The sequence below is a fragment of the Crinia signifera genome, chromosome 19, assembly GCF_055691185.1.
Source record: "Crinia signifera chromosome 19, ASM5569118v1, whole genome shotgun sequence".
NCBI classification, from domain to species: Eukaryota; Metazoa; Chordata; class Amphibia; order Anura; family Myobatrachidae; genus Crinia; species Crinia signifera.
In genome coordinates, this window is record NC_139226.1 from 50,518,744 (window position 1) to 50,540,572 (window position 21,829).

Consider the following 21,829-nt stretch of genomic DNA (forward strand, 5'->3'; position numbering starts at 1 on the left):
ATTTCAAAATCTTTATGCACAAGAGTTAAACCTTGAAGCAAATGCATGCATTTATAAATACAAAGTTGGAACAGTGCAAAAACAATTGATACGCATCAAGTGCCAGGAATGGCAATAGTCTATTTTTGGATAACAGATTAGGAAGGTGCACCGGTCCTGGAAGTACTGCAATACCAGGTCAATGCGTGGAGTGGACAGAGCAAGCTCTTCTTCCACTTGATCTTAGCCAAAAGGCCGAGAAGCGATAACCCGAACGGGGTCCCAGCAAAGCGCACGGACTGGAATTCGGCCACCAACACTGGTGGAGATAAGCACCACGGACACATATAACAGACACACATCACATCTTTGTCGTTACAGTCTGAAAGATACCTGGGTTTTCGACAGGTGAATAGGACTTGAACTGCTGGACAGGTACAGGAGGACAAGCTGGCATCCATCTGACTCTGTGATTATGTCGTCGGCGCCTTCTGGGTAGGAGGCCGAATGTGCATGTGCTCCGCCCCATCTGTTGACGTCGTGTCAACACACACCCATTAGGCAGACGACTAACAGGCAACCAGCAGCAACCAGCTGTCTCCTCGCTCTTTGCTGCATGCCTGTGTCCCTGACGAACTGCTGCTGACTAAATCAATCAGCTGCTACAGAGCAGGAATCTTGCCCAATCAGGTGCAATGACGGCTTACCTGTTGAGCCCATTCAGCAGCAGTAGACAGTCAGATAGACAAGCATTGTTGTGGCAGGCCCCTGTGTGACATCACAGTCTGCCCTCTATGACATCACAAGCTGCACACTTGGATTCCGGAACCTGACAGCCAGACAGTCAGTTGGAACAGACAGGCAGACAGGACAGTCATGTGTAGGTGAGCTGTGTGGGGGCCAATGTTTTCTTGAATTGGCAGTTACCACCAAAATCATGGTTCGAAGAAGGTAAGTGATACTTTTTTCTAAATCCCCCTCTCAAGGATCAGCACATTTTTGGCTTAAAAAAAAAAAAAAGACAAATAATAAAAACAAAAAAAAGAGAAAAGAAAACAAAATATAAGTTACAAAAAAAGAAAACAAAAAATATAAGAGAAAAGAAAAAAGAAAAGAATTAAATATAAAAGAAAGAAAAAAAAGGAAAAATAAAAGCCATTTTAAATTGAGAGGAAGGGGGTCCAAAAATTCCAATGTTGTGATTCAGTTGATATTTCTGTGGTAAGATGGTAGGTAAGTCACATAGTGTTTCCACATATTTTGGGAGGTCGCAGCGACCAATAAGTCATATAATTTAGGCAGGATTCAGGTCTTTTGGCTAGGCCGCACATGCTGATTTCAAGTGTAGTGTCACGCAAACTATTAAACTGCCTCGACTCTAGGAAGGACAAATAAAGGAGTCAAGAAATAGTCACAAAATGATCCACTTGAAGCCAGATTTCAAAATCTTTTTGCACAAGGTTAAGCAAATGCATGCAAATGAAGCAAATGCATGCATTTATAAATACAAAGTTGGAACAGTGCAAAAACAATTGATACGCATCAAGTGCCGGGAATGGCAATAGTCTATTTTTGGATAACCGATTAGGAAGGTGCACCAGTCCTGGAAGTACTGCAATACCAGGTCAATGCGTGGAGTGGACAGAGCAAGCTCTTCTTCCACTTGATCTTAGCCAAAAGGCCGAGAAGCGATAACCCGAATGGGGTCCCAGCAAAGCGCACGGACCGGAATTCGGCCACCAACACTGGTGGAGATCAGCACCACGGACACATCTAACACACACACATCACATCTTTGTTGTTACAGTCTGAAAGATACCTGGGTTTTCGACAGGTGAATAGGACTTGAACTGCTGGACAGGTACAGGAGGACAAGCAGGCATCCATCTGACTCTGTGATTATGTCGTCGGCGCCTTCTGGGTAGGAGGCCGAATGTGCATGTGCTCCGCCCCATCTGTTGACGTCGTGTCAACACACACACACACCCATTAGGCAGACGACTAACAGGCAACCAGCAGCAGCCAGCTGTCTCCTCGCTCTTTGCTGCATGCCTGTGTCCCTGACGAACTGCTGCTGACTAAATCAATCAGCTGCTACAGAGCAGGAATCTTGCCCAATCAGGTGCAATGACGGCTTACCTGTTGAGCCCATTCAGCAGCAGTAGACAGTCAGATAGACAAGCATTGTTGTGGCAGGCCCCTGTGTGACATCACAGTCTGCCCTCTATGACATCACAAGCTGCACACTTGGATTCCGGAACCTGACAGCCAGACAGTCAGTTGGAACAGACAGGCAGACAGGACAGTCATGTGTAGGTGAGCGGTGTGTGGGGGCCAATGTTTTCTTGTATTGGCAGTTACCACCAAAATCATGGTCCAAAGAAGGTAAGTGATACTTTTTCTAAATCCCCGTCTCAAGGATCAACACATTTTTGGCTTGAAAAAAAAAAAAAAGACAAATAATAAAAACAAAAAAAGAGAAAAGACAGAAAAAAAAGAAAAAAAAATATAAGTTACAAGAAAAGATAACAAAAAATATAAGAGAAAAGAAAAAAGAAAATAAATAAATATAAAAGAGAAAAAAAGGAAAAATAAAAGCCATTTCTAATTGAGAGGAAGGGGGTCCAAAAATTCCAATGTTGTGATTCAGTTGATATTTCTGTGGTAAGATGGTAGGTAAGTCACATAGTGTTTCCATATATTTTGGGAGGTCGCAGTGACCAATAAGTCATATAATTTAGGCAGGCTTCAGGTCTTTTGGCTAGGCCGCACATGCTGATTTCAAGTGTAGTGTCACACAAACTATTAAACTGCCTTGACTCCAGGAAGGACAAATAAAGGAGTCAAGAAATAGTCACAAAATGATCCACTGGAGGCCGGATTTCAAAATCTTTATGCACAAGAGTTAAACCTTGAAGCAAATGCATGCATTTATAAATACAAAGTTGGAACAGTGCAAAAACAATTGATACGCATCAAGTGCCAGGAATGGCAATAGTCTATTTTTGGATAACAGATTAGGAAGGTGCACCGGTCCTGGAAGTACTGCAATACCAGGTCAATGTGTGGAGTGGACAGAGCAAGCTCTTCTTCCACTTGATCTTAGCCAAAAGGCCGAGAAGCGATAACCCGAATGGGGTCCCAGCAAAGCGCACGGACTGGAATTCGGCCACCAACACTGGTGGAGATCAGCACCACGGACACATATAACAGACACACATCACATCTTTGTCGTTACAGTCTGAAAGATACCTGGGTTTTCGACAGGTGAATAGGACTTGAACTGCTGGACAGGTACAGGAGGACAAGCTGGCATCCATCTGACTCTGTGATTATGTCGTCGGCGCCTTCTGGGTAGGAGGCCGAATGTGCATGTGCTCCGCCCCATCTGTTGACGTCGTGTCAACACACACACACCCATTAGGCAGACGACTAACAGGCAACCAGCAGCAGCCAGCTGTCTCCTCGCTGTTTGCTGCATGCCTGTGTCCCTGACGAACTGCTGCTGACTAAATCAATCAGCTGCTACAGAGCAGGAATCTTGCCCAATCAGGTGCAATGACGGCTTACCTGTTGAGCCCATTCAGCAGCAGTAGACAGTCAGATAGACAAGCATTGTTGTGGCAGGCCCCTGTGTGACATCACAGTCTGCCCTCTATGACATCACAAGCTGCACACTTGGATTCCGGAACCTGACAGCCAGACAGTCAGTTGGAACAGACAGGCAGACAGGACAGTCATGTGTAGGTTAGCTGTGTGGGGGCCAATGTTTTCTTGAATTGGCAGTTACCACCAAAATCATAGTTCGAAGAAGGTAAGTGATACTTTTTCTAAATCCCCCTCTCAAGGATCAGCACATTTTTGGCTTAAAAAAAAAAAAAAAAAGACAAATAATAAAAACAAAAAAAAGAGAAAAGAGAGAAAAAAAAGAAAAGAAAACAAAATATAAGTTACAAAAAAAGAAAAAAAATATAAGAGAAAAGAAAAAAGAAAATAATTAAATATAAAAGAAAGAAAAAAAGGAAAAATAAAAGCCATTTCAAATTGAGAGGAAGGGGGTCCAAAAATTCCAATGTTGTGATTCAGTTGATATTTCTGTGGTAAGATGGTAGGTAAGTCACATAGTGTTTCCATATATTTTGGGAGGTCGCAGCGACCAATAAGTCATATAATTTAGGCAGGATTCAGGTCTTTTGGCTAGGCCGCACATGCTGATTTCAAGTGTAGTGTCACGCAAACTATTAAACTGCCTCGACTCTAGGAAGGACAAATAAAGGAGTCAAGAAATAGTCACAAAATGATCCACTTGAAGCCAGATTTCAAAATCTTTTTGCACAAGGTTAAGCAAATGCATGCAAATGAAGCAAATGCATGCATTTATAAATACAAAGTTGGAACAGTGCAAAAACAATTGATACGCATCAAGTGCCAGGAATGGCAATAGTCTATTTTTGGATAACAGATTAGGAAGGTGCACCGGTCCTGGAAGTACTGCAATACCAGGTCAATGCGTGGAGTGGACAGAGCAAGCTCTTCTTCCACTTGATCTTAGCCAAAAGGCCGAGAAGCGATAACCCGAATGGGGTCCCAGCAAAGCACACGGACCGGAATTCGGCCACCAACACTGGTGGAGATCAGCACCACGGACACATCTAACACACACACATCACATCTTTGTTGTTACAGTCTGCAAGATACCTGAGTTTTCGACAGGTGAATAGGACTTGAACTGCTGGACAGGTACAGGAGGACAAGCAGGCATCCATCTGACTCTGTGATTATGTCGTCGTCGCCTTCTGGGTAGGAGGCCGAATGTGCATGTGCTCCGCCCCATTTGTTGACGTCGTGTCAACACACACACACCCATTAGGCAGACGACTAACAGGCAACCAGCAGCGGCCAGCTGTCTCCTCGCTCTTTGCTGCATGCCTGTGTCCCTGACGAACTGCTGCTGACTAAGAGAAAGCGAGGGCTGCCTAGGCATGAGGGAATATAAGAGTCTGTGCAGTTTGGGATGGTATGACAAATGATAGAAATCAGAGTGTCACTTACCCATAGAGGTGCAGTGTAGATGGGGTAGCCAATCAGGTGTGGAAGGGGTGGTAGCTTAGGTGGAGGTATATAAGAGGTAGTCAGGTGATCCATCTTCCTCTTGAGTCTGGATTCCCACCCTCCCTCCCTTGTGCTAACCTACCACATGGCCTTTCGGCCTTCACCCAAATTTGGCTCTCATCAATTTAATATTAATTGGCGGGAGGGCGCTCTCGATCAGCAGTCCAGTTTGAAGTACAGGAGGTCACTGTGAGGTATTGCCACCCTCTGCCAGGAAGGCTGGTGAGTTCTGCCCCCCGAGGGGGGACGCAGGACACTTTTAGAACTGTCCTCATCATGCCCTAGGAGGGGCGGCAAGACAGTCACAGCGCAGGCTGGCTTTGAATTCAATGAGGGTGGTTCATTGCCCTGGTTACTAGTTGGGGCGTTGTAGTCGCCGCCATTGCTAACGTTTTATGACTGGCTGGTCTCCAAGCGCTCTCTAGGCCATCCCTTTTCAATAGGGTCATACCGCAATAAATACCCTTGACCTTTTAAACTTATGCAGTGGTTGTCCGTGTCGTTATTTCTGGTCACGTGTCCGTGTGAGTTATTTCAGGTCATGTGTCTGTGTGATTTACTTCTAGGGGTAATCAAGGTTTAAGTTGAAAGAAAAGGTTCATCTCAATAATGCAGTAGACGCCTTAATCATTCAGCTGCTACAGAGCAGGAATCTTGCCCAATCAGGTGCAATGACGGCTTACCTGTTGAGCCCATTCAGCAGCAGTAGACAGTCAGATAGGCAAGCATTGTTGTGGCAGGCCCCTGTGTGACATCACAGTCTGCCCTTTATAACATCACAAGCTGCACACTTGGATTCCGGAACCTGACAGCCATACAGTCAGTTGGAACAGACAGGCAGACAGGACAGTCATGTGTAGGTGAGCTGTGTGGGGGCCAATGTTTTCTTGTATTGGCAGTTACCACCAAAATTTGGCTTAAAAAAAAAAAAAAAAAAAGACAAATAATAAAAACAAAAAAAAGAGAAATGAGAGAAAAAAAAGAAAAGAAAACAAAATATAAGTTACAAAAAAAGAAAACAAAAAATATAAGAGAAAAGAAAAAAGAAAAGAAATAAATATAAAAGAGAAAAAAAAGGAAAAATAAAAGCCATTTCAAATTGAGAGGAAGGTGGTCCAAAAATTCCAATTTTGTGATTCAGTTGATATTTCTGTGGTAAGATGGTAGGTAAGTCACATAGGGCCTTATTCTAGTTCACTCTTTCTGACAAAATCCTTCTTAGATGGACAAAACCATGTGCACTGCAGGTGGGGCAGATGTAAAATGTGCAGAGAGAATTAGATTTTGGTGAGTTATTCTGTTTCTGTGCAGGGTAAATACTGGCTGCATTGTTTTTACACTGCAATATAGATCTTACTTTGAAGTAAAACCCCACCCAAATCTAATTCTCTCTGCACAAGTTACATCTGTCCCACCTGCAGTGCACATGGTTTTGTCCATCTAAGAAGGATTTTGTCAGAAAGAGTGAAGTAGAATAAGGCCCATAGTATTTCCATATATTTTGGGAGGTCGCAGCGACCAATAAGTCATATAATTTAGGCAGGCTTCAGGTCTTTTGGCTAGGCCGCACATGCTGATTTCAAGTGTAATGTCAAGCAAAATATTAAACTGCCTTGACTCCAGGAAAGACAAATAAAGGAGTCAAGAAATAGTCACAAAATGATCCACTGGAGGCCGGATTTCAAAATCTTTATGCACAAGGGTTAAACCTTGAAGCAAATGCATGCATTTATAAATACAAAGTTGGAACAGTGCAAAAACAATTGATACGCATCAAGTGCCAGCAGGGGCGGATCCAAGATAAAATGACAGGGGGGGCACCATGATAAAAAAGGGTTTGGGTGGGGGAGGGGCGGTGTTAGTGGTGCCAGTGTACATGCTAAGAGAGCATCAGGAGAGGGTGGGAATGGAATTAAAAATAGGCCCTGGCATTTAAAGTAAGCAGGCCCACCATGGCGACAAAAGTGAAGGATGTAGTTGTGCGCGCGCCGAAGGCGCGCTCCGGAAAAGGGTGTGTGGCCACTCAACAGGGGGCGTGTCAACACCATATACAACTTCTACACATTATGCAACAAAATACTAGACCCCATTATACTTGCCCCTTACACATGATACCAAATGGAATGAGCCAAAATTCAAATAATGCCACATGGATTGAGCCAAAATTTACATAATGACACACACGGATTGAGCCAAAATTCACATAATGCCACATGGATTGAGCCAGAATTCACATAATGCCACACAGATTGAGCCAAAATTCACAATACACTTCATAAACAGGGACATTGTCCACCAAAGGCGCGCATTAAACATTTACACCATAATGTCCATTACACGTTAAGTTACACGCCATTATGTCCATTATGTGTTATGCCAAACACCATAATGCCTATTAAAAATTATGCTACATAAGTGCTGCTTCTCTACATGCTCATTGCCAAGGGTTCCATGCTCATTGCCAGAGGTTCCATGCTCGTTGCCATGTGGGATTACATGTTCATTGCCAAGGGGGAATACATGCTCGTGGTTAATGAGGGACAGCCGCGGCCAGGCAGAAGTGATAGCCACTGACAGTGGCAGAGCCTGGCTGTATTCAGAGCACTGCAGGTCCCGGCTATTTGAAATAATACCCCTTTCACACCAGAAAATGCATTCCCAGGTTGGCCCCTTTTATACCAGCCTAGTCCCTGCATTTTCTGGTGTGAGGGGTAGAGAAAACCACCCCTCCCCCCTTTAACCAGTTATCTAATTTAACCAGCTATATCTTCAGAACCAACTGACCCATTTACATGAGACAAGTATTATATTGAAGAACTTTTGAGTGGGCTTTGAATGATTTTGGTCCAGTGAAACTGGAACGTTTGGTTCCAGAGTAATCTGCCCTCAAAAACATGAACAGCCATGAAATTACATTTCAAAAATAAAAAAAATCGGTTTACACGCAGTGGGTGACATTCTATGCTTTGAGATAAATGTGCATGTTTTTTTAGCGCACCACATCGCCGCTATTCGCACTTTTTCAAATCGCACTTTTCAGTCATAATTCGTATATTTAATGTGATGCGCTTTGGAGCCTGAAAAGTGCGAAGAGGTGCGATTTGCGGCGAAGTGGTGCGATTTTAAGTAACAAAAAAGTGCGAGTTCTTCCGCCGGTCATGTGCGAGTTTTGGACCAACCGGAGTGCGATTTACAAAACTGTCTCCGCATGACTAAGAACCCCCCAACCTATTGGCCCACCTGTGTCCCCTCCTTTATGCATCACACCCCCCCTATATAAAGGGGCATTGGCGCCATTTCACTCTTTGATAGGAAGTAAGGAGCATGGAGAGGAGCAGTGGCAGTGTGAGTACAGGAAGAGGAGTTGGTGGCAGAGTGAGGAGTGGCAGAGGGAGCAGTGGCAGAGGGACCAGTGGCAGCAGCCAGACAAGTGTGAGAGCCAGCAGTGTGGCAGGCAGCATGGCCACAGCAAGGGCAGCCCCACACCAGGCCCTGGGCGTCCAGCCCCAGCAGGAGGAGGTGCAGGATCCGCTGGCATCCCCATCCTACAGCCAGGACCTTGACCATACCCCACACCAGCTGCAGGAGGGCCACATGTCAGAGGTGGAGGAAGATGGTGGTGAGGAGGAGGAAGACACTGGCATGGAGGAGGAGGGCTACATGGCTGGAGTTGAAAATGAGGAGGAGGAGGAGGTGGAAGCTGGCCGCACAAAAAGTGGCCGAAAGGTCCGCTTTTCCTATGAGGAAAATGCAGCACTTGTCCGGGCTATCCTGCCAGTGTTTGACCGTTTGCTTGGCAAATCTCACCACAAGACCACTGCACAGCGCAAAAGGGCTATGTGGAAGGACATCACCCAGGCGGTGAACGCTGTCAGTCAGCACAAGCGCCTGGTCTGCAATGTTAAAAAGAGATTTAACGACATCAAAAGGCAGTTGAAAAATAAAATGGCCATGGAGTTGGAGGAGGCCACCAAGACTGGAGGAGGAAGCCCCACCACTGTGTGCTACAATTCATATGAGGTGAAGCTGAAGCGCATCATACCCCCTGAGGTCCTGCCTGGCATGCACGTGGCGGATTCCGATAGGCCGCAAACGCCATCCAGAGCTGGTAAGTGTGACCCCATGCAATCTTAAACATACATGCCAATGTATTATAACTGTAATGTTCACTTGTATTGTTATGCTAAGTAAAGTGCTGCTGTGGAACTACATAGCCCAGCAAGGTCGTGCACAAGAAATTGCCTGCTACTACTTGTAAATTGCTCATAATGCTGGGCCTTGTAGTTCCACAACTGCTCATATTGATTAACACTGTAACATTCTTTCTAGCAGCCTAACATGTATGTGGCCAAAAACCCAGAGGTGTACTGGTGGTTTAGCTGCCATGCCTACATACCACAGATTCTCCAATAGTTGTTATGTGTACAATAGTTTAATAATAATCTTAAAATTTTTTTGGGGGGTTTAAACAAAAAAAAAGGTGGTGAAGAAATAATGCAGTCCTTATCCAAAGGGTATTGTCCATTATTGTCATTTCAATGCATGTTTGCAGAAAATGCTTATCCATTGTAAGGTCCATAATGGCTGCCCATCTTTCCTTGAACAGATTGTCCATCCCGAAGTGCTCACGCATCCAAGACCAGAAGGCCCGTTGCTGCAGAATCTTCGGAAGCAGGTAAATGATCCAAAAAAACGCCATTACATATACAGTACACACACCCATGTCACATGAACAATATCTCACACTACATTCATCTCCTGCTGCTACATTGCAACGGAAATGAATGTAATCTGAGCTAGGCATGTGACATATTATTCATGTCAATGTTACATGCTGTATCGGGGTACATGTGTAAGTACATAACACCCCTAGGTATGTGCGTCCAGCATCTCTAGCCCTATGTAAAACAGTATAGACGACAGTGTGGCCTATATATGCATCAGTACTTACCTCTTCATCTGTATCCACAGGTGCTATACAACTAGGGACCAACCAAACAGATTCTCGAATAATGGTGTTAGACGAAATGGACATCATTCTTGATCCGGTCGACACCTTTGCGGCAGAGGAAGAAATACAGACCTCGTCACAGAGTGATCTTCCCCCAAGTGGGGTGTCTCCCAACCCACCCCCACCCACCAACACACCCCATACAGCAGCTTCTGCTTCCCAAGTAGCTAACTCCTTGGTTAATTTCAAGGACAAACAGTTAGAATTCATGGCCTCCCAAAGCCTCCAAATAGGTAACATCCAGGGGTACGTGCGTGACACCTTCCTTCAGTTACGCAAAATTGCACGTAGTGTACGGGTAGGTGTAGGCACTCATGTGCGCATTGCTAACAGCATTGACACCCGTTTTGCCGAACAAACTGCTGCTGTAAGGGAACAGAATAGGCATATTGGCAGCCTGGCGCAAAGCATCACAGCACTAACCCAATCATGCACAGCGCAGACCAATGCCTTACTAGCTATGCAGGCCCAAATACAGCAGCTGGAAGCCAATGTGGGAGGTGGCGCAGCATCAACCCTCAGCAGTGTATCCAGCACCCCAATAAGTGGCTCCCCCACTTCCCCACCCCGTCGGAGTGTTAGGACCCGTGGTGGGCTTGGTGCAGGGTCTAGAAGGGGTGTAGGGGTGCCTGATGCTGGGAGAAGGTAGCTGATATATATGTTTGTTAATTTTGTCAAATCCCAAACATCTTGTAACATGCCCCCAGAGTTGTTATTTTTCACCTGCCAAAATGCAGATTGCGTCTGAAAAAGTAGACAGAAGTAAAAATGTCTAACCGCATACCATTGTGTTTGTGTCTTTTTCTAAAAAACAATTATTGTGTGAATTATAACATATTGTAATGGTATATGACAATGGGATTGCACTAAAGTAGTGTGGGGTAACTCCTTGGTCGGCAAAGGTTGTGGATCTACATATTCCAGCAGGCTCTGACACTCATGGTTTGGACTGTAATGTTTGTAGTGTGTCAGGGCATGCTGGCACATGTAGTTCCACAACACCAGTGAGCCATGTTTGACTGCAAACTTCATTCGTACATGTATCAAATGTACTTACAAGCTAGACACCAGCAAGGGATAGGTCAGCACCACCATCTGCATCCGTTGGGCACTGTGTATTAGGCTAAATGTTGGTGGAAACAGATGGTATTGGTCAATAATTTGTTTATGAGTACACTTACACCACAGGTACATTTTTGAGTACAGGGCACATGTGCTTACCAGAGAAGTAACGGCTGCTGATGTATGTCCGGCACAACTTCTTTAAAGCAAGTAACACTTGAGTAAAATGCTTATAGAAAGTGGCCGGTGATACCCCCAAGGCCCATGAGGTCACAGACTGAGTGGAGCCTGTCGCCAAATAGTAGAGGGCACACATTAATTTGTGCTGGCCAGACACTGCATAGTTGCCTCCCCCCAAAGGGTCCAAATCATCTCTCACCTGCTCATATAAGTCGATCCGAGAGGGATCCGAGAGGGAGTCCAGGTACAGGCAAGCACGATACATACGTGGGGTACGCAGTAGTCGGGGGGCTACCAGGATCTGGTGCGCAGCTTCCTCCCTCCTGCGCAGCTCCTCCAAATGGGCCACATCACAGATAAGCAACTCCAAAATAGTCAGCAAAATCTCCATGTTTGAAACCCTCACAGGTGTCCTTAATGATGTTGGGGTTTATGTAGGGGTGTTTGTGAGTGAAAATGAGGGCACCTGTGCTGAAATTAACCATGTGTGCACTTGACCAAAATGAGTTCTGGGCCAAATCGCCAAACAGAACCTGGTCTGAAATAAGTGCGATAATTAGACACCTAAAAAGTGCGATTTCTAAACGAAAACATCTGGATGCGATAAAAATGCGAATTAATCTCGCACTTTTGGTCCGCATGCCTTAACGCACATAATATGCGATTTCAGTCCCTTAGCGCATCCCATTAAATTGGCGATTTGACGGGAAAATGCGATATCGCCATTTTGTTGTCTAATTAACGCCAAAAAACCCAAATCGCATCCCATAGAATGTCACCCAATATCTCTGGAACCGATTGACCGATTTGGACCAGCCTAGTATCATATTGAAGGCCCAGCTACTTGGAATTGAATGAAATCAACCACAAGCTTCTGTGATGCTGGGGGTCGGAATTGACGGGTACCATATTATCCTATGGGGAAAAAACGTCACAGGTTTGCCAGACGATATCTCCGGTTCCCGGGGGGCTAGAGACACGGGGCTGGGGTCGTTGGAAAGCCCTGGTCCTCAGCTACAAAATGACAGGGGGCACGTGCCCGGGTGCCCCCCCCTGAATCCGCCACTGAGTGCCAGGAATGGCAATAGTCTATTTTTGGATAACAGATTAGGAAGGTGCACCGGTCCTGGAAGTACTGCAATACCAGGTCAATGCGTGGAGTGGACAGAGCAAGCTCTTTGCATAAGAATATACAAAAAAACATACATTACATTTCGCTTATTTCTGTGACGCAGCACAGTTACAAGTCAATACAATACAGTACAGTACATTCAAGATATTAAATGGTCTGATTTCCTAAGCCATACATTGTTTTCGCTATCTTGACACATTTCAATCATTTCCTGTAAGATAAAGCAATGGGTATGGAGGGGAAGGGAGGGTTGGAGGGTCAGGAGGGGTGGGGGGGTGGGGGGGGAACATGGCCGCAGCTTTATTTAGGACTGACACAAAGAGGTGTGGGGGAATAAATAGGAGAACATGAATGGGAGTACATGAATAGGAGAGAAGAACATCGACAACCAGAACAGTAATAGCAACAGAAATAACAACAATCACGACAATAGCTATGATCAATGGGGTGTGGAAAGAGGGTAGCGGGGGGGGGGGGGGGGAGGAGACACGGCCCAAGGCTTTATTCAAGACAGGAACATCTAGGGGAAGATGGGAGGGGGGGTGTTAATCCTCTTCTCCCTCAGGGCTGTCCCTGGTAGAATAGTCTCTAAGCAGGCTGTGAATCAGCCTGCGACAGTCCTGAGTTGACATCTTCTCTCTCCTTAGGACCAGCCGGTTCCTGGCATTCCACAAAGTGTCCTTTACACAGTTCATGAGGCGCCAGTTCATATTGGCCCACCTGTGTCCCCTCCATTATGCATCACACCCCCCTATATAAAGGGGCATTGGCGCCATTTCACTCTTTGATAGGAAGTAAGGAGCATGGAGAGGAGCAGTGGCTGTGTGAGTACAGGAAGAGGAGTTGGTGGCAGAGTGAGGAGTGGCAGAGGGAGCAGTGGCAGAGGGACCAGTGGCAGCAGCCAGACAAGTGTGAGAGCCAGCAGTGTGGCAGGCAGCATGGCCACAGCAAGGGCAGCCCCACACCAGGCCCTGGGCGTCCAGCCCCAGCAGGAGGAGGTGCAGGATCCGCTGGCATCCCCATCCTACAGCCAGGACCTTGACCATACCCCACACCAGCTGCAGGAGGGCCACATGTCAGAGGTGGAGGAAGATGGTGGTGAGGAGGAGGAAGACACTGGCATGGAGGAGGAGGGCTACATGGCTGGAGTTGAAAATGAGGAGGAGGAGGAGGAGGTGGAAGCTGGCCGCACAAAAAGTGGCCGAAAGGTCCGCTTTTCCTATGAGGAAAATGCAGCACTTGTCCGGGCTATCCTGCCAGTGTTTGACCGTTTGCTTCGCAAATCTCACCACAAGATCACTGCACAGCGCAAAAGGGCTATGTGGAAGGACATCACCCAGGCGGTGAATGCTGTCAGTCAGCACAAGCGCCTGGTCTGCAATGTTAAAAAGAGATTTAACGACATCAAAAAGCAGTTGAAAAATAAAATGGCCATGGAGTTGGAGGAGGCCACCAAGACTGGAGGAGGAAGCCCCACCACTGTGTGCTACAATTCATATGAGGTGAAGCTGAAGCGCATCATACCCCCTGAGGTCCTGCCTGGCATGCACGTGGCGGATTCCGATAGGCCGCAAACGCCATCCAGAGCTGGTAAGTGTGACCCCATGCAATCTTAAACATACATGCCAATGTATTATAACTGTAATGTTCACTTGTATTGTTATGCTAAGTAAAGTGCTGCTGTGGAACTACATAGCCCAGCAAGGTCGTGCACAAGAAATTGCCTGCTACTACTTGTAAATTGCTCATAATGCTGGGCCTTGTAGTTCCACAACTGCTCATATTGATTAACACTGTAACATTCTTTCTAGCAGCCTAACATGTATGTGGCCAAAAACACAGAGGTGTACTGGTGGTTTAGCTGCCATGCCTACATACCACAGATTCTCCAATAGTTGTCATGTGTACAATAGTTTAATAATAATCTTAAAAAATTTTTTTGGGGTTTAAACAAAAAAAAAGGTGGTGAAGAAATAATGCAGTCCTTATCCAAAGGGTATTGTCCATTATTGTCATTTCAATGCATGTTTGCAGAAAATGCTTATCCATTGTAAGGTCCATAATGGCTGCCCATCTTTCCTTGAACAGATTGTCCATCCCGAAGTGCTCACGCATCCAAGACCAGAAGGCCCGTTGCTGCAGAATCTTCGGAAGCAGGTAAATGATCCAAAAAAACGCCATTACATATACAGTACACACACCCATGTCACATGAACAATATCTCACACTACATTCATCTCCTGCTGCTACATTGCAACGGAAATGAATGTCATCTGAGCTAGGCATGTGACATATTATTCATGTCAATGTTACATGCTGTATCGGGGTACATGTGTAAGTACATAACACCCCTAGGTATGTGCGTCCAGCATCTCTAGCCCTATGTAAAACAGTATAGACGACAGTGTGGCCTATATATGCATCAGTACTTACCTCTTCATCTGTATCCACAGGTGCTATACAACTAGGGTCCAACCAAACAGATTCTTCAATAGTGGTGCTAGACGAAATGGACATCATTCTTGATCCGGTCGACACCTTTGCGGCAGAGGAAGAAATACAGACCTCGTCACAGAGTGATCTTCCCCCAAGTGGGGTGTCTCCCAACCCACCCCCACCCACCAACACACCCCATACAGCAGCTTCTGCTTCCCAAGTAGCTAACTCCTTGGTTAATTTCAAGGACAAACAGTTAGAATTCATGGCCTCCCAAAGCCTCCAAATAGGTAACATCCAGGGGTACGTGCGTGACACCTTCCTTCAGTTACGCAAAATTGCACGTAGTGTACGGGTAGGTGTAGGCACTCATGTGCGCATTGCTAACAGCATTGACACCCGTCTTGCCGAACAAACTGCTGCTGTAAGGGAACAGAATAGGCATATTGGCAGCCTGGCGCAAAGCATCACAGCACTAACCCAATCATGCACAGCGCAGACCAATGCCTTACTAGCTATGCAGGCCCAAATACAGCAGCTGGAAGCCAATGTGGGAGGTGGCGCAGCATCAACCCTCAGCAGTGTATCCAGCACCCCAATAAGTGGCTCCCCCACTTCCCCACCCCGTCGGAGTGTTAGGACCCGTGGTGGGCTTGTTGCAGGGTCTAGAAGGGGTGTAGGGGTGCCTGATGCTGGGAGAATGTAGCTGATATATATTTTTGTTAATTTTGTCAAATCCCAAACATCTTGTAACATGCCCCCAGAGTTGTTATTTTTCACCTGCCAAAATGCAGATTGCATCTGAAAAAGTAGACAGAAGTAAAAATGTCTAACCGCATACCATTGTGTTTGTGTCTTTTTCTAAAAAACAATTATTGTGTGAATTATAACATATTGTAATGGTATATGACAATGGGATTGCACTAAAGTAGTGTGGGGTAACTCCTTGGTCGGCAAAGGTTGTGGATCTACATATTCCAGCAGGCTCTGACACTCATGGTTTGGACTGTAATGTTTGTAGTGTGTCAGGGCATGCTGGCACATGTAGTTCCACAACACCAGTGAGCCATGTTTGACTGCAAACTTCATTCGTACATGTATCAAATGTACTTACAAGCTAGACACCAGCAAGGGATAGGTCAGCACCACCATCTGCATCCGTTGGGCACTGTGTATTAGGCTAAATGTTGGTAGAAACAGATGGTATTGGTCAATAATTTGTTTATGAGTACACTTACACCACAGGTACATTTTTGAGTACAGGGCACATGTGCTTACCAGAGAAGTAACGGCTGCTGATGTATGTCCGGCACAACTTCTTTAAAGCAAGTAACACTTGAGTAAAATGCTTATAGAAAGTGGCCGGTGATACCCCCAAGGCCCATGAGGTCACAGACTGAGTGGAGCCTGTGGCCAAATAGTAGAGGGCACACATTAATTTGTGCTGGCCAGACACTGCATAGTTGCCTCCCCCCAAAGGGTCCAAATCATCTCTCACCTGCTCATATAAGTCCAACAGGTTAATGCGGTTCAGCGTAACCATCCCCACAACCTGTTGTTCCGAGAGGGAGTCCAGGTACAGGCAAGCACGATACATACGTGGGGTACGCAGTAGTCGGGGGGCTACCAGGATCTGGTGCGCAGCTTCCTCCCTCCTGCGCAGCTCCTCCAAATGGGCCACATCACAGATAAGCAACTCCAAAATAGTCTGCAAAATCTCCATGTTTGAAACCCTCACAGGTGTCCTTAATGATGTTGGGGTTTATGTAGGGGTGTTTGTGAGTGAAAATGAGGGCACCTGTGCTGAAATTAACCATGTGTGCACTTGACCAAAATGAGTTCTGGGCCAAATCGCCAAATAGAACCTGGTCTGAAATAAGTGCGATAATTAGACACCTAAAAAGTGCGATTTGCAAATGCGCATTGCATTAAATAAGCGAGTTGTATACTTCTCTAAACGAAAACATCTGGATGCGATAAAAATGCGAATTAATCTTGCACTTTTGGTCTGCATGCCTTAACGCACATAATATGCGATTTCAGTCCCTTAGTGCATCCCATTAAATTGGCGATTTGACGGGAAAATGCGATATCGCCATTTTGTTGTCTAATTAACGCCAAAAAACCCAAATCGCATCCCATAGAATGTCACCCAATATCTCTGGAACCGATTGACCGATTTGGACCAGCATAGTATCATATTGAAGGCCCAGCGATTTGGAATTGAATGAAATCAACAACAAGCTTCTGTGATGCTGGGGGTCGGAATTGACGGGTACCATATTATCCTATGGGGAAAAAACGTCACAGGTTTGCCAGACGATATCTCCCGTTCCCGGGGGGCTAGAGACACGGGGCTGGGGTCGTTGGAAAGCCCTGGTCCTCAGCTACAAAATGACAGGGGGGCACGTGCCCGGGTGCCCCCCCCTGAATCCGCCACTGAGTGCCAGGAATGGCAATAGTCTATTTTTGGATAACAGATTAGGAAGGTGCACCGGTCCTGGAAGTACTGCAATACCAGGTCAATGCGTGGAGTGGACAGAGCAAGCTCTTTGCATAAGAATATACAAAAAAACATACATTTCGCTTATTTATGTGACGCAGCACAGTTACAAGTCAATACAATACAGTACAGTACATTCAAGATATTAAATGGTCTGATTTCCTAAGCCATACATTGTTTTAGCTATCTTGACACATTTCAATCATTTCCTGTAAGATAAAGCAATGGGTGTGGAGGGGAAGGGAGGGTTGGAGGGTCAGGAGGGGTGGGGGGGGGGGGGGGACATGGCCGCAGCTTTATTTAGGACAGACACAAAGAGGTGTGGGGGAATAAATAGGAGAACATGAATGGGAGTACATGAATAGGAGAGAAGAACATCGACAACCAGAACAGTAATAGCAACAGAAATAACAACAATCACGACAATAGCTATGATCAATGGGGTGTGGAAAGAGGGTAGGGGGGGGGGAAGGAGACATGGCCCAAGGCTTTATTCAAGACAGGAACATCTAGGGGAAGATGGGAGGGGGGGTGTTAATCCTCTTCTCCCTCAGGGCTGTCCCTGGTAGAATAGTCTCTAAGCAGGCTGTGAATCAGCCTGCGACAGTCCGGAGTTGACATCTTCTCTCTCCTTAGGACCAGCCGGTTCCTGGCATTCCACAAAGTGTCCTTTACACAGTTCATGAGGCGCCAGGCCTCCTGGGTGGCTCCATAGGTATGGGTGCCGGGGTACAGTCCGTACAAAACCGAGTGGTATGAGAGGCTGCCCCTTGGTACACTCTCTCTAAGTTCAAGTTCCAAGGCATCCAGCAGCATCTGTGCGTAGGAACAGTCCCAGAAAAGGTGTATAGCTGTTTCCTCTTTAGCTACGCACCAGGGGCAATGTCTGTACCTGCACAAGTTGCGGGCGTGCATGAATGTCCTGAGGGGCAGTCCGTTCCCCCCCCCCCCCCGGATAGCCATCCATGATATGTCCTTGTGTTTGTTTGTGAGCCTCTTTGAGGCCACATTTTCCCAAGTCTGTTTTGCCGTTGCTGATGGGAGCCTGTCGATGGGCTCCATTCCGTCTTTGGCTCGAATGAGCTTGTAGATAGTCTTTTGTTTCCATAGTTCAGGCTTAACTCCCTCCAGTTGGTGCTCCCTCACGAATTTGGTCACCTCCAGGTAGAACCAGGGAGTGTCCCAGTTGTAAGGGAAGGAGCTGTCCCACTTGTCCCATTTCAGGGTCCTCCACAGGGGTAGGAGGAAGAAGCAGGACATGGAGATACCTTCTGAGTCATTAGATTTCTGGCAAAGTGTCCTGCGGGTGCAGTTGCAGACAAAGAAGGCTCGCAGCAGGGTGGGGATGTCTGGGACTCCTTTTCCTCCTTTAAGGTGTTCCTTGTACATGACTGACCGCTTTACTCTGTCCATTTTGGAGCCCCAGATGAAGTGGAACACTGCCCTTGTGATGGCCTTCCAGTGGTGGCCAGGCCTGCGCGGTGCACTGCAGCACGGGGAGGATCTCGTTGCGCAGTAGCAGTGTTTTACCTTTGATGGTGAGGGCTCTGAGGCTCCATAGTCCAAATTTCTGTTGAACCGTTGCCAGTCTTTCGTCCCAGCACTTCAAGGCCGCGCCCTCTACGCTGAACCAGACTCCCAGGATCTTGATGAGGTCGGGCTTGACGGTGAAGGGCAATGGCGCGGAGGACGCCAGGTGCCATTGCCCGAAGAGCATCGCCTCTGACTTCCCGCAGTTGACTTTTGCCCCCCGAAGCTCGGCCGAAGTCCTCGCAGACCTGGGCGAGTGCTGCCACCGAGTGATGATCCGCTCAGAAGACAGTGACATCATCCATGTACAGCGAGCACTTGACCTCTGGGTGTCCCGGACCTGGTGCGGTGATCCCTCTCTCTGGATCTCTGGATTTTGCCTGATGGCTACGGCTAGGAGCTCTATAACACAAACAAAAAGAAGAGGTGAAAGAAGGCAGCCTTGTCTGACCCCGGAGAGGACCGGAAAGGGGTCAGTCTTCCAGCCGTTCACCAGCACCAAGCTGTGGATGTCAAGGTACATCAGGTTAACATATGAACAGAACAATTCTCCGAGCCCTACTTTCCGCAGTACCTTGCCCATCAACTCGTGGGAAACCCGGTCAAAGGCCTTTTCCTGATCCGCGCACATTGCGGTCTTTCACATAGTGGACCGTGTCCCTGAGGAGGGCGAGGCTGTCTGCGATCCTTCGGCCAGGGATGCCGCAGGTTTGGTCTGGATGAACGATCTGCCCAATGACAGCCTTCAGCCGGTTGGTCAGTACCTTGGCAAGGATCTTGTAGTCCACGTTCAGGAGCGAGATTGGCCGCCAATTTTTTAGCTCACATCTCTCCCCCTTGCGCTTATAGAGGATTGTGATCATTCCTTCGATCAGCGAGGGGGGCATTTTGCCTTCCGCTATCATTTCGTCGTAGAGCTCGAGCAGGTCCGGGCCGATGAGATCACACAGTGTGTCGTAGAGTTCCACAGGGAGGCCATCACTGCCCGGGGTCCTGTCCCGCTTAAAGGATTTGACGGCGGTGAGCACCTCCGCCAAAGCTAAGGGAGTGTCCATAGCTGCTCTGCCTGTGGGATCAATGGTGTTAGTGATACCTGACAGGAACTTATCAGCTTCGTCGCTGTCTGTCTCCTTGGGAGAGTAGAGGTCTCTGTAGTAGTCTCTCGCGACCTTCATCACTCCATCCTTTCCTTGTCTGAGGGTGCCTGTCTCATCTCGCAACTCGGTCAGCGGGGTGTGTCCAGAGTGGAGCTTTCTGAAAAAGAAAGAGTTACATTTCTCGTCCCTCTCCATGTTCTCCACCTTGGAGCGGAAGATGATGCGTCTGGATTCTTCCTCGAAGTGCCTTTTCAGGTTCTTTTTGGCTTCCTCCAGGTCATCTTTCACGTCCCAGCTACACTGTTGGAGGTGCTGAAGGGACTGCAGTTGTCTTTGCATTTTTCTGAAGTTCTTCTTCCGGATCGCTTCTCGGACTTTTGGCTAAGATCAAGTGTAGTATCTGTTCTTATCAGTTCAGAGCTCTGTTTTAGCTCCGTAACACCCGGCGGATGAAATGCTGGCTTCGGCCTAACACTGGTGAGGGTAGAGCGGACAGACATTATCTGGCAATAGGACAGCTGAACTACACCGGAGGGCATAGAACTCTGTTCCAGCTCCCTAACACCCGGCGGATGAAATGCTGGCTTCGGCCTAACACTGGTGAGGGTAGAGCGGACAGACGTTATCTGGAAATAGGACAGCTGAACTACACCGGAGGGCATAGAACTCTGTTCCAGCTCCCTAACACCCGGCGGATGAAATGCTGGCTTCGGCCTAACACCGGTGAGGGTAGAGCGGACAAAAAGCACCAAGCGATCCAAAACCCTGTTGCGGCTCCCTAACACCCGGCGGATGAAATGCTGGCTTCGGCCTAACACCGGTGAGGGTAGAGCGGACAAAAAGCACCCAGCGATCCAAACCCTGTTGCGGCTCCCTAACACCCGGCGGATGAAATGCTGGCTTCGGCCTAACACTGGTGAGGGTAGAGCGGACAGACGTTATCTGGAAATAGGACAGCTGAACTACACTGGAGGGCATAAAACTCTGTTCCAGCTCCCTAACACCCGGCGGATGAAATGCTGGCTTCGGCCTAACACCGGTGAGGGTAGAGCGGACAAAAAGCACCAAGCGATCCAAAACCCTGTTGCGGCTCCCTAACACCCGGCGGATGAAATGCTGGCTTCGGCATAACACCGGTGAGGGTAGAGCGGACAAAAAGCACCCAGCGATCCAAAACCCTGTTGCGGCTCCCTAACACCCGGCGGATGAAATGCTGGCTTCGGCCTAACACTGGTGAAGGTAGAGCAGACAGACGTTATCTGGCAATAGGACAGCTGAACTACACCGGAGGGCATAGAACTCTGTTCCAGCTCCCTAACACCCGGCGGATGAAATGCTGGCTTCGGCCTAACACCGGTGAGGGTAGAGCGGACAAAAAGAACCCAGCGATCCAAAACCCTGTTGCGGCTCCCTAACACCCGGCGGATGAAATTCTGGCTTCGGCCTAACACTGGTGAGGGTAGAGCGGACAGACGTTATCTGTATATAGGACAGCTGAACTACACCGGAGGGCATAGAACTCTGTTCTAGCTCCCTAACACCCGGCGGATGAAATGCTGGCTTCGGCCTAACACCGGTGAGGGTAGAGCGGACAAAAAGCACCAAGCGATCCAAAACCCTGTTGCGGCTCCCTAACACCCGGCGGATGAAATGCTGGCTTCGGCCTAACACCGGTGAGAGTAGAGCGGACAAAAAGCACCCAGCGATCCAAAACCCTGTTGCGGCTCCCTAACACCCGGCGGATGAAATGCTGGCTTCGGCCTAACACCGGTGAGGGTAGAGCGGAC

At 47.4% G+C, this 21,829-nt stretch overlaps 5 pseudogenes; 1 reads left to right on the forward strand and 4 right to left on the reverse strand.

The window, feature by feature from the left end:
- Positions 1–140: 140 nt before the first annotated feature.
- Positions 141–246, reverse strand: LOC146044442 (U2 spliceosomal RNA; annotated as a pseudogene).
- A 1,320-nt stretch (positions 247–1,566) lies between these two features.
- Positions 1,567–1,672, reverse strand: LOC146044453 (U2 spliceosomal RNA; annotated as a pseudogene).
- Positions 1,673–2,999: 1,327 nt separating this feature from the next.
- Positions 3,000–3,105, reverse strand: LOC146044462 (U2 spliceosomal RNA; annotated as a pseudogene).
- A 1,340-nt stretch (positions 3,106–4,445) lies between these two features.
- On the reverse strand, positions 4,446–4,551 carry LOC146044443 (U2 spliceosomal RNA; annotated as a pseudogene).
- Positions 4,552–20,403: 15,852 nt separating this feature from the next.
- On the forward strand, positions 20,404–20,486 carry LOC146044477 (U2 spliceosomal RNA; annotated as a pseudogene).
- Positions 20,487–21,829: the final 1,343 nt, after the last annotated feature.